Source organism: Diuraphis noxia, unplaced genomic scaffold, assembly GCF_037042655.1.
Source record: "Diuraphis noxia isolate RWA-SAM2 unplaced genomic scaffold, SU_Dnox_SAM2 contig0002, whole genome shotgun sequence".
In the NCBI taxonomy this organism is placed as follows: Eukaryota; Metazoa; Arthropoda; class Insecta; order Hemiptera; family Aphididae; genus Diuraphis; species Diuraphis noxia.
In genome coordinates, this window is record NW_028301712.1 from 52,008,843 (window position 1) to 52,023,267 (window position 14,425).

At 24.4% G+C, this 14,425-nt stretch overlaps 1 protein-coding gene and 1 pseudogene across 3 annotated transcripts in view; both read right to left on the reverse strand.

Moving 5' to 3' along the window:
• The window catches only part of LOC107163412 (alkaline phosphatase-like), a 273,323-nt gene that overhangs the window by 226,502 nt on the left and 32,396 nt on the right, over window positions 1-14,425 (reverse strand). The window lies entirely within an intron of this gene.
• On the reverse strand, window positions 12,793-13,684 carry LOC149058653 (uncharacterized; annotated as a pseudogene).

The following is a 14,425-nucleotide window of genomic DNA, read 5'->3' on the forward strand; positions in this document are numbered from 1 at the left end:
GCGCGATTATTAGTTGAATGTCGCGTTCGCGCTTCACGCGTTTGTGATATCCGAATTCTTTCACGTTCATTTCGGTCGTCACGTTCTTGTGCACTTTGGTTAGATCGGTAATTACCTTGGTTTGTAGCATTTCGGGTTTTTCTACCTAAATTTCTTCGTCGTATAGGAGGCATATCAAATATAAATTATTGTGTCACATACAATAATTAGTGATCATAGGTAACTTAATATTCTGCAAAAAACACGATATACGAATTTAATTCGTGTATCAGTTGACAAAAGCAAACTCAGTAGAGTAGGACAGAAAATCCAAGAAAAACAACACTTACGACATATTGACAGTTTGTTGATGTTTCAATTTTCAACTTTCAACTTTTTTAGTAAAAAATAAAAATGTACGTCTTTAAATAATATACATACACGAATAAAAAATGTAATGGCATTGTAAATTGTTCATCTACCAAATCATTATAATTTTGATCGTTCATTAACAAAGAGCTCACAAATAATCGACCACCGTAGATGATGTTCTTGATCAGTGATTACATTGCCATGGAGACGATCAATATTATAGTATCCATATTATAGCAAGGGCTGTTTTTAGGGTCTTCCCAGCAATTGTTCGAATTTTTCTCGCTGTAAAAACCATCCTTGGACTTCAACGAACATTTAAAAAAAAATAATTGGCCAAATTGGTACATGCGTTGTTGAGTTATGCGCTTACCAACACATTTTGCGATTCATTTTTATATGATAGATATAGATCAAGATTACTCAGAAAGCAAAACAATAAATTAATCATTAAATTTGAAATATTCACAAAGGATATAAGAAAAAATAGTTAATTCTTATTTTTGATCTTAGGTACCTAAGGTTTATTATTATTTTTAGAGTTAAAAAGACAGTGTACTTCTAAATTTTCTAAAAGTTCTAGGGAGATAGGTACCTGCATTTTAATTCCAAACAGGCTAAATATCGTTTATTCTATCACAAAACAATATATACGTAGATAATCAACGTTAAATAATGTAACTTGTAAATTTTAAGCCAGCGTTGATTTGGATATGCATTCTCAGAACTACCTCAGTATATAAAAACCATTTTCAGGAAAAGAACATCATCACATTTCTGGTTGATATAAACATATAAAAACGTGTAAAGGTGATGTGCATGTAACAATTTTATAGCACGTGTCAAGTAAAGGTAAATTTATTCATTCAAAATATTTATAAATAAGTGTTGTAAATAATAACAATAATATTGTTGTAAAATGTATACCAAAATGTAATTTATATAATATATATACTGTTTTTTGTTTAACCTTTAATCAAATGTAGGCTAAAATCCTGTGTTGTTGAAGCCTTATTAACTTTTTTTTTTTTTTAAGTAATTTAAAAAAATCTTAAAATGTGTGAAATTTATAAGCAATGATCAAATATTTTAAATATATATAACATGCAAATATTGTTTTGGAATAAAGTAATATGAAATTTAATAACTTGACATGTTCAAAATATTCATGTTGTTCCATTTACTATCCGTTCAATTGTCATACGCGTTATTAATTATTATACGTTTAAGGTTCAACTAGTGTCAACTTTATTTTATTTGTCAAGTGTTAGTATTACACTTTATACGTATAATATTAGAGTAATAATATCATATAATTGAAATGTTTGCTATGAATAGTGTCAACATTTTAATTAATAATAATAATAATAATTATTATTATTAAATGTGAAATACATAACGATTTAAGACATAACAAATGTTTACGAGACAGTTTTTGGAAAATATAAAATTAATATACATTCAATTATTATATTATACAAACTGCATACATAAACGCCATGTGACGACAGTGTAAACCAATAGTCTGACCCAAAATCTTTAAAGTGTTATTGAAAATGTAATAAACTTTAACGGCTTTATGGTAAATATAAATAGTATTTTTCAATATTAATATTTATAGTAAAATATTTGAATAGTAATAAAAAAAAAAAAACATTTATGGCTTTATATCATGTGATTTAAAAATCACTAAACCGATAAACACATTTTCTTTATTCAATTTAAAAAAATTAGAAATTTAGAAATAAATTTGAAAAATAATCGAATCTTTTTTTATTAAATTTGAAATATTCTACCTTCTACCTGAATAATATGAAATTAATTTTGATGATTTCCTGATTGTTTATTTCCCGTAGTATTTACCCAACTTGAACACAATATACAAATAGATAGGTACATATATTATAAATAGTACTATAGCAGTGTTGAGGTCAGATAACAAAAAAAATAAATATTATACTTAAATGTAGTAAACATAAGAATGTTTTAAAGTATACTTTTTAGATATACATGGAGACGAAAATTGGATTTTTTATGTAGATAAAACAGTGATAATTATGATTTTTGTTATCAAAACAATTATATAATAGATTATTTTTTGAGCGTATAACAACGATATTTGATTTCAACATTAATATTTTGGTCTGAATAGATTTTATCTAGTAAAAAAAATGTTCTAACCATCGATTTCGATGGAGGTTTCAATAGGAAATCAGATCTAGTTGGTACTTTTTGGAAGTCAAAACTGACAATTTTCGATATCAACCTTTTAAAGTAATTCAAGAAAACGAAATAAGATGTGAATTTTTGTTTTGAAATTGTAATATTGTTAGTAAAAAAAATATTTGGTAACCTTGGTTCCATTCTAAATCATGTTTTTTTTCTGGAAATTAAGTTAAATACTCCATACCAAATGGGTGAATGTAAGCTTCTACACGAAACCTAATTGGTAATATGTTAGTCCCTCCTCGATAAAAAAAAGTATGTATCTTAGTTCCTACACGAACATAAAAATGAGATGTGTATGTTCCTATATGGTAAAAAAAAAAAAGGTGCGTATGATACTATGATAGTACCTTTACCGTGGTCAGAGGTAAAATTATTTAATATGTAAGTTCTTACACAGTAAAAAATAATCAAATATTAGGAAATATATAATGGCGATCATGCTGTATTATAGTTTAGGTGTTTATATTTAATAATTTATTATTTAACTATATTTCATATATTAATATCTATACTTATTAAAACTGATTATAATGTGTTTAAAAAAATAATAAAAATGGCTTACCTAAATACCTAATACATTTCATAAATAAATAATCATTATCATTATAATAATAATGTTTTTTTAGTTAATTAATTAAATAATAAAAAGCTATAGTCATACACTATTAAATTTATAGGCACCACACATAGTGGTTTAAACAAGAACGATTATACGCCTAGTCCATGCTATATACTATATTATATTTCAATAATTACATACCTAGTAATTTTTCCTCCATATAGAAAATAACATACCCAATTTATTTTTACCACGTAAGAACTAACATACGCACCATTTTTTTTTTCTTATTATAGGTAGGATGTTTACACATCTCTTTTTATATTCGTGTAGGAATTAATACATCACATCATTTTGGATGCATCACCATCGCATGTAATTATTTACTTGCTGCTATGTGAAGGAACTTCCTATTCCCCAATATTTTTAGTTTTGTATAGTTAACATATTTCTAATATTTAGCTTATGCTTAGATGTATATTTTAGGTATTTCACACCTATAATTATATTACGTAGGTTTACTCCAAGTATATAAACATACTCACTTAGTCACACATCAAGTTTCAAAACGGAAACATAGTGATATTAATTCTAACATTGATATTTTTATTTGTGTTATTCAATAAAGTATTTACTATTGATTTAAATATAACAGTGATAACAAATAGTAAAATTTCACCTTCGGTTCTCTTCATACGACGTGTAATTCAAAATAAGCTTGATATGTTATTGGTTTTATATTGAAAAAAGCATTAAATATGTATTTAAGAAAATATGATGAAATATAATATAAAATTAATAAGAGCATACGGTTATGCAGTATTCTTTTAAGGTTTTTTCCTCATTTCATTAAACATGATAGCTAACAAATTTCTCATCGTCATAACTGTTGACTTTATATTTTAGTATTTTTCTATACAATTTTCAATAAAATATACTAAATATAGAGCATTGCAAAAAAAATAAATACATATACTATATGTAACATAAAAAGATTTTTCCCTAATTGCCATGTTTTAAAGCTAAAAAAACATGAAAACTTGTGAACTACCAATTTTTTTGCAGAGGAAAATATTTTCCTTGAAATAAAAAAGTTATTTATTTTGACAATATATTGTGATAAACTTCAAAGTAAAATAAAACTAGATAGAATCTCAATGACATCTTTAATTTGTATTAATAGTTGATAATTCTATGTACCTACAAAAAAATATTTGAGTAAATAAAAAAATTTGTAATATCAACACATTGTTTATTAAAAACACAACTCATTACATTTCTTTTTACATTTTTTCGTTTAAAGTAAGAATATACAATATTATTATCGTTATCTGTATCTCAATTGTATCAATTCGTAACAATACATAATTTTGAGTAGGTACTTGAAAGCTAACTCAATTTTACTTATGTACAAAATATGCATTGAATACAATTTTAACTAAACTGATTTCATTCAAAATAAGAACAAAAATAATGCGCAATATGTACTTATTACTAAAACAGAGACAAATAATACTCACTCGGTCCCTGTTGCAAGTTATAAATTCAGTGGCGCCGAACCCTATGTTAAGGTCGGGCCATGGCCCGACATATTTTGAAAATTTAAGATAGGGCCGCTTCATATTGACCATTTTCCTCTCCACGGTATGCCATTTTTTCCGATATTAAGATGTTGGGCCTCTTGAAATATTGTTCGCCCTACTAGAGTTTTAGGACTTCAGCGCCACTGTATAAATTTATCCGTTAATCATAATAAGCGAATACAATAAGTTCATGTTTAGATTTTAAATTCAATATTTATTATTCTTATATTTCAATAACTTAAAGTGACATTTAAATATACACAAAATAATGTAAAATATTGGGGGCAGTTTTCTTGTAAAAATAATAGTGCATACAATACATTAAACAATATGCTCTCTCTATAGAAATTTCAGTACTGGATTAAATCTAAAATCCATTAAAAATCAAATTTGTATGATATATGTTTTTTTTTTTTTGTATAATAATTTATAACTGAGTACCTACTAATTATTTTATTTAAAGAGTCCCTACTAGTGAGCTATTGTTAAACAGGTCTAATGGTTCAACCTTCTCTATTTTAGATACTTAATGGTGCAATGGGTGTATTGTCTATAATATAGACTCTATGTCTAAACTATCAGTGTCTGAAAAAATTTGATGATAACATGTGTATATGTGTGGTCGTCACCCATCTGAAAACTAGTGACAACAGCCGATGATAGCACTCGAAACACATTAAAATTTTCGTTACTGAAGACAAATATTAAACTTCACATACATTTTTATTCAGGATATTTAATGCATTTTTGTACACTTTTATTTCAAATTATTAATCGATTCAAAAATTATTTGTAATTTATTTGATATTTTATTTACTTTTATTGATTAATTAACTATAAAAACATTTTTTTTTTTTTTAATATAAATTTTAATACATAGTGCATTATAAAATATAAAGGTTATTTAATGAACAAAGAATATTGTTAAAAACAAAAACGTTTTTATACATAATATAGTAAAGAATTATTATAATAATAAGGTGCAATATCGAAACTTAAATTAGTTTTTTTTGTGATCGAAAGGAAAAATGTAAATGAAATAAAAACACACACAGAAAAAATCATAAATTCTATCAATAAGATTCTTTCACAACGATTAAAGTCATAATTTTCTCATAAAAAATAATTGGTTTTCTTCAGCTAAATATTTACTAAGATAAATGAAAAGCGGACACTAACTTCAACTTCGCCTCATAGTTACACAATTATTTTTGAAAGATAATTATAACGAGATGGAAATATTTTAAAATTTTAAGATGGAAAAGATCAGACGCTACCGAAATATAATAGTATATTAAAATAGAAAAGGGGAAAGTAGGTAACCAGTCTACTGTACAGTATTTTTCGAGTAAACCTTACCATTTTTTTTTAATTATTGAGATTTATTTGTTTAGGTTTTTCCTATTGAGACACATTCTTATTTTTAAGAGGATTCCAGCGCACTATTTGTTTTCTCTTTCTGGCTCACTCGTAACATAGACAAAACGCATATACGCAGAATCATTTTTTCTATATCTTGAAGTAATTTTAGAGTAAAACCTCCCATTACAAAAAATATAGAAAATAATATTTTTGAGGGAATGACATATCGATTTGTCTAAATATTGTTACTTAATAATTAAAACATTATTTAAATGTACAGTGTTTTTTGTTTATTTTTAAAGTCAAATATCAATAAAATATAAAATCGATATGTCATTCCCTCAAAAATATTATTCTTCATCTTTTTTGTAATGGAAGGTTTTACTCTAAAATTACTTAAAGATATAGAAAAATGATTCTTCGTAAATGCGTTTTGTCTATGTTACGCGTGGTCAGAGAGAGAAAACAAATAGTGCGCTAACATCCTCTTAAGATTAAGACTTTTCCCTTCACCAAAAATAAATACTAGTTCCACTACCACGTCTGTTTTAATGTTTTTGTAAAATAATTTTTAAAGATTATTATCTTTCGAAATAACATTTTTATAACTTGGAAATTAGTTATTAAAGTTTGGAATTAGGTACCTAGGAGAATTAAAATTAAAAAAAAAATTATCCACAATAATTTATAGTAAAAAATGGGAATTTTCATTTGAATAAAAGTTTGTACCGCTACAGAACACTCTAAGTAGTTCTGGTTATTGTGAAAAGTATAAAAATTCTTATATAATAGTAATATTTGACTTCCCAAAGATTCAAATTTCTAAGCCACCCTTAATAATGAAGAAATAATCATTTTTTATTGCATTTATAAGCATTCTTGTACCAAGAGGCAATCACAGTCAGTACCATAAAAACACACATAAAATGACAAAACAGCGTAGTAGATTAAAAAATATTCAGGGAAAAATAAAATATTTTGAAACATATATATGTGAAACCAGTTTTTAACAAAAAATATTGTGTTTTTTTTCTTATGAAGGTACCTAAAAATGATGAACCAAAGAAACATAACATTTTCAATAAATACCTATTTATATCAAAAGTTTCTAGACACTTCAATAATTCAGTAGCTTTTAAAATATTTTGAATTCTATCTATGTATAGATATTCTATATTTGGATTTTTTTTTTGACTAAAGCTAGATAAGTTTTAGTAACTATAATTTTCTAGAATAGAACAGGTTGTTTTAACAAAAATATTTCCTTCTTGGTCTTATTGTATGTCACATTAGGATCTCAATATAATTATATTGATTGTTAATTTGGTTACTAAATGGATCACATAAGATTAATGTTTCAAATATGACATAATCATTTTTCTTAAAATATATGATACTCATTAGTAATAAGTCATTACAATATAGTACCTACTTTTCAATCTGAACTTGATTATTTTTACAATCTAAGGTGAACATATTAGTTATAGCCAATGTTGGTGAAACGGAAGGGATGAGAAAAATAGACCAAGATCTCTTTTTAATATTCATAATAATAAACATTACACTATTAATGATACAATAATAGTGCATGTTAAAAAATTATGATGATCTTTACTTTAGAAAGAATGATAATTCAGCTATAAATCAAAAAAAAAATTCTCAGAAAAATCGAATAAATCTATAAATATTTCAAAAAAGTCAAACATTTTTTAAAATTAAACTTTATATAGATATCACTAATATTAACATTTGGTGAAAATTTCAAGTATTTAAAGTGATTAGTTTTTGAATTACAACCATATAAAAAAATCGATTTGGTCGAAAACTGGTTTTGCATAAAAATTCCCGTTTTTCTGTCACTTTTTTTTTGTTTTTCTCGATTTTTTTTAAAACTGTTGGAAAATATTTACTTTTGACCACTATAATGCACCAAGGATATTCACTTTTCCATCGGAAACCACCCTCAAAGTTTGAAATTGAAGCATTATTTCGACAAGTTATACTGTACACAGACGCAAAAACAAAAAAAAAAACACACATCATTGTAAAATCAATACATTCATCACTCCGTTCAGAATCTAATATTATGAAATCTTTGGAAATGGTTGACTCTTCATATCATAACTAAATACAATTAATGGTATTTGAATAGTTTGTACATACATATAAACTAAAACAGTCCCACTCTCCAAACGTAGATCAATATAATATTCATTTTCATTTTTAAGTGTAGTATATTACTTATTCAATTGTCATATATAATGGTACAATATATAGTTAACATTTAAATAAATCATTAATATATTTACGCACTGACGATGGTGCATAACATTATAATATCTCATTGATGTGAAGTCGTATGAGAAAAATATTCTAATAATAGTGATTACACTAAAATAAAATAATTATAAACAACTACCGAAATAAAATCATTTAATACCCATCAAGTGAAATTCGATTAATTTCCTAACCGTCATTAATTATTCCAATCCCTTCATACTCGAAAACGACAAATCCAATAGATTAGGACAACAACCATTCATATCCCGTTAAAACTGTAATTATATTACAAAATATAATGTATACATAGATTTTACTAAATTAAAAGATGATGTTGATATTATAATATTTACTAATCCAAAATGTTAATTTTAATAAAGTGTTTCAAAAAATAATATCAAATAAATTTTATAATGCATACACACTAGTTTCATAAAAACTATTGATCTTAATAAATGGTGATTTGTTATTATTAATTATTATTATTATTTAAGTGATTTACATATTAATAAATAATACATAAAATAACAATAAATAAATAATAAAAAATATATTTAAATTTTTAAAATAATACAAAATGTTTCATTTTTATTATTTGACTGACATGAAATAGGCATTTAACTAAATGTCTAGGCTGATAGTGAAATTGCATAAACATTAAATTCTTTGGCTATATGCCTATGACATTTTTATAGTTTTATATGATAACATTAAGTATAGAAATTCATAAAATAATATTAAAACAATAATTATCATCCAGTAAAGTATAATAACATGGTCGTAATATATTTTTAAAGATTTAGAAAACAAAATAGATAATCTTTCTTTGGTAAGTTTCATACAAAATATGTATGATGTGTGTTAAAAATACATTAAGACATGCTATTTTATGTACAATGTTTCAACCAGTGTTTAAAAAAATTATAACAAACAATGTAATAAATTACTAAGATTTACCATTGTTAACTTTATACCTTTCTAGTTACTATAGATTAAAGCATAATTTATTTATAAGACTAAATAGTGTTTAAAGTGAAAAAAAAAATTAAAGAGTAAGTGTGAAGAACTAAAATCAACTATAAACAATAAACAAATCTTCATTATTTTTTATGTTAAATGAGATACCTAATATCTTTTGATACCGCAAAAATGCAAAGTAGGTAGCAAAGTACTAAGTTATTATGCAAATTACTCTTAATTAGTGTGGCAATTTTCGTTAAAGATATTTCTTAAAATATAAAAATCTTATTTAAATGTATTGTATTCAGTTACAATCACTAAATAATAGTGACTATAATTTAATGACCATCAATCCCACTATTTCCAAGTCATATAAGACATATAAGTTATGCCAATGTTAAAACTATTATAACATAATATTGTTTTTAGATATTCTTATATTATGAGTTTTTGAATATAATTTTCTTGCATAGTCATAAATGTTCAACAGAAAAATTAATTTAATTGGTGTTTCGTAAATTAACTTATTATTACGGCTCTAAACGAACATATTACAATTCTAAATTTATAACATTATACTACCTATATCTATTTAATGATATTTTCATATAATATACATATTATATTATATATATTACTTATTAACATGTAAATTATTGGCATTATATTTAAACTTGTGTGCATATTATCCTATAAAATATAATAAAATAGAGAAATAAATAGAAAATATATTTTATATAATATAATAAAATGGAAGAAATAGTTATTTGAATTTGTAGACAATTTAATAACAAATATTTTTAATAATTTTTATCTTAACAATTATTACTTGCGTTAATAATTAATATCAAGCAATTCAATTATTATAGCAATGATGGATATTTAATGTTCTAAATAATTAAATTATAACAATGCATTTAAATATTAAATAGAACTTAATTGCAGAAAAAAAAATGATAAAATGATAGTTTAAGTACAGTTGTCTATATTTATTCTTATTAAAGGATCTAAATCAATAACTTAATAATTCCATTTTCAGTAATCAAATAAATCAACAAAAATACAGTGCAACGACCATATACCACCGGAGTTATCAGCTGTTTGTTGCACACTACTTAAAGTGGATCCTTTAATAATGCTGAATAGATAATTTTAAATTTAAATATTTTAATTAAATCAATTATATCTTTTTACCTCACAAAATACATTGAATTGAAAAAAAAAGTAATATTATTAAATAAAAATTAGGGTCATCTATATTTAATACAATTTAATTACTATAAATAAATAAAAATAAAACAAGTAATAAATTTAAATAAATATACTCTGAATTTCAGTGTTATATAAAAATTATAAACATGTATAATAATATAAATAATTTTAAAAAAACCAGACCAATTATATATATGTTTTTTTAAAATTAAATATATATATGTATAATACTTACTTAGTTTTTAGTACTAGCTTTACCACTGACAATCGATCAATGTAATAAAAACTCTTAGAAAAAAAATCAATAAAATAGGGAACTATAAAAATTATAGATCATATTATATTGTTCTAAAATAAAATACTATAAAGTTAATTCTATGAAATTTGTAAGCAGAGTTGAATTCGATTTTAAAGTTTGAATACACAACTGTCATAATATGTGTGCCATAGATTTTAATTTTTGATTTATAAATGAGTTTTAAGAATAATTTTGAGTTTGATTAATTTTATAAATGAATTTAAAGAGATTGGATCTACATTAAAATGTTAATTTAAAAGTAAAATGTTACATAGATTTAACTGTTTTATAAGGGGTGACAAAGATTTGGTATACATTGTATATTGAAATAGAAGTTTTCTCAATACATTTCTATAATGACAATGTGTTCACCAATATTCTTATCAGTTTATCACTTATAATATCACTATATGTAGGTGTAATATAGATAATAAATAGTAATAAATATTGATCACTTCGAAACATTTTAAGTCCTTACTCTTACTGATAAATATGAGACCGACGATGAATATTATCATATTATTATATATCTAACTGTCACCTAAATTTATTATTTAAAGTAATGAGCACATTGAAAAATGTATTAAGTAGAAACAAAAAGTTGATTTCTACGTTGGTTATACTGTCTCCAAAATTATGAGATACTGAAAACTTGTTATTTCAGTAAAAATGGGACTTAGAAGTTTTAACAGTACCTACCTAATAATATGTTGTTTCGTGTATTTTATTTTTTTATTATTATAAGAAAAACTCTTAGAAGACCCGTAGAGGAGTTTAATAAGTTTTCGAATACGAGACCCACTTTCTTTAACCACGATGACCGGAGTAATTTACTAGCAAACAAAAGCTCTTTACCGGAACCAATAAAAGCGACGTGCAAACGTAAACGATATTTTGAGAAGTTATTTCCTGTTTTCGAATTCACTGTCCGTTCATTTTTTTCTACCCCACAACTAAGATTCCGTTTCAAAAAATTGTCTGACAAATACAATATTATATATATGTATATATTGTAAATAATATCATATACACAAAAATGTTGCACGTTTATAAATTAACACGTTTCACTTTTTTATATAATATTTTCAGTACGAGTAAAACAAATATATATATTTTATTTTATTAAACCAGACCGCGTTGATCTTTTCATATTCTATAACATAAATATAATCATTTTTTATTTTTTTTTATTATTATTATTAACACAAATTTACCCTCGATAACATAGGCAATTGGGTTACAATTTTTTTTTAAATATTATTTACATCGACAAATTTGTAATAATTTTTATTGTTTATAAATTTATAATATAAATGTTATCAATTGGTGAAATCACAAATTTTTATTTAAATATAAAAATTCGTTCTATGGCAATTCAAACAAAATATATATGTTTATTAATATAATTAGCTAATTATATATATATATAATTAGCTAATTATATATATATATATATATATATGTATTAAAAATTCACTTTTTTAAGTTAATTTGATAAATTAAAAATGTAATACTTACTTATAAAACGCAAATTGAAAAATGGGGTTATTATAATTATTATACTTATATTAAACTAAGATAAGTGTAGTAAGTCTAATACGCTTTTAGTATCTTTAGAAAAATATGTATAGTCTCATATCATGTATGATTTTATACATGTTACGAGCAAAGTAGAAAGTCGGGAATTGTCCATAGTTGTGTCGTGATAATTTTACGTATAAATGCAATTTTATATAAATTTATGCAGCGTACTATATTAATTTAACTTTGCCCACTTGAATCTGGACAGGATACACTTTTTCCGGACAATCTAGTACAATGCTTGGTCAATGATGTGTTACCGACAAAGTGTTAAATATAGGCATTCTATAAATTTGTACTAGGCATTCCATAGAATTCTTTGAACTATTTGCCAATGTATTATCAAAATATGTTTATTATTATTTATTGTTTATTATTCATTTATTACAGCAAACAGATTGTGAATGGCATTTCGAACTGCAAAAATATTATTAATTACACATAAACATTATTTGGATTGACAATTTGTCTTGCATGTGCATTTTATAAAACCTTGTCCAGTTCCAGTAGATTGCTGAGTTGCAATTATTGTACGTAAAGCAAATGTATTTTCTTTTGGAACTTGGTCAATTGTTATTAAATTTTTTTGGCATATTGTGAATTGACACCTTGAATATAAAGATTTTAAAAGTTGTTCCTTAGTCCCTCATCTATATAATACCCATCAACTGTTACCTGCAAAAATATTTTAATGATCATAAAATAATAAAATATAAACGGTTGAATTACTATAATATAATATGTATTATTTTATGTGTATCTCCATAACAACAGCTGAAATATTTCGAGCATCTCCGCGACCTTTGTCCACATCTGGAACTGGAACTCTTACTATAGCACCTACTTCAGCCGGTTTAAGTTTTTTATCTGACCGCATGTTTTCATTTTAACCACTTGATTTTTCAAGATTTTCTTTAGCCTTTCTTCGATTATCTATAGCATTTGCGTTATTTGATTAAATTGTAGGCACCGTATCTTAAATTGAATTATCTTGATTATTTTCACAATAATTGCTATTCTTGGAAAGTATTGGATCATCATATTGAAGTTCATTTTTTTCAAATATTTCTAGTAATTGTTCTTCGCTTTCTAAATTGTCGACTACTTATTTTGGTAAATTTGATGTGCTGCTAAGCCCAACCTTGACTTTACAACCAAAAAGTACATCATATGGTGACATCTTAATCCCATAATGTAAGGCACTATTTTTATTAACTGAATGAATCTCAATCCTTGACTCCAGTGAGAATTTTTTTTTTTTGCATTCATGTTGTGAGCATATTCTCGACGTCTTAATTTGCTCTTTCAATACTCCCATGACTTTCTTTACTGAAGTTCAGGCATTTTTCTAATACATCTCAAAACAACAACACGAAAAATACTCTAAGAGTGATAAAAAATAATATTTTAAGAATGCACCTAACCTCCCGTATTCACGAACAATATAATAATATCATTACCTACCTTATATGCGATAAGATAATTGTCAAGATATTAAGCAATAATCATTTATTTCACTTATGTGAAAAGTCTTATATTAATTTTATATTATACTTTTCCTGCTCATTTTTGGCATTTTATAGAATACCTAGGATTTCTATATAATACCGGATTAATCACTTGCCAGTAACAGATATACCACTCTAAATATTATTATAATTATTTACAATCGATAACATACCATCTGTATTTTCAAGTTATATTTAATTATATATTTAACTGTAATACAAATCAATCATAGTGTAAAATATAATTTGAATCTTTTATTATAATGTTACTACTATTATTTAAACTATATGCCGCCCATATGCACCTATGTAAGGTTCGTAATGTCCGTTGATCATAATATTATGTTTAAAAAAAAATAAAAAAAATAACTTTACTTGATCGACCCTCCTAATTAAAAAAATACCTACATATTAAGCAATCTTCAAATAATAAGAAATAAATCAACTTTTTATACCAATACGTACCACACTTTATTTTTTTTAAATCTTTAGTTGTAAATTT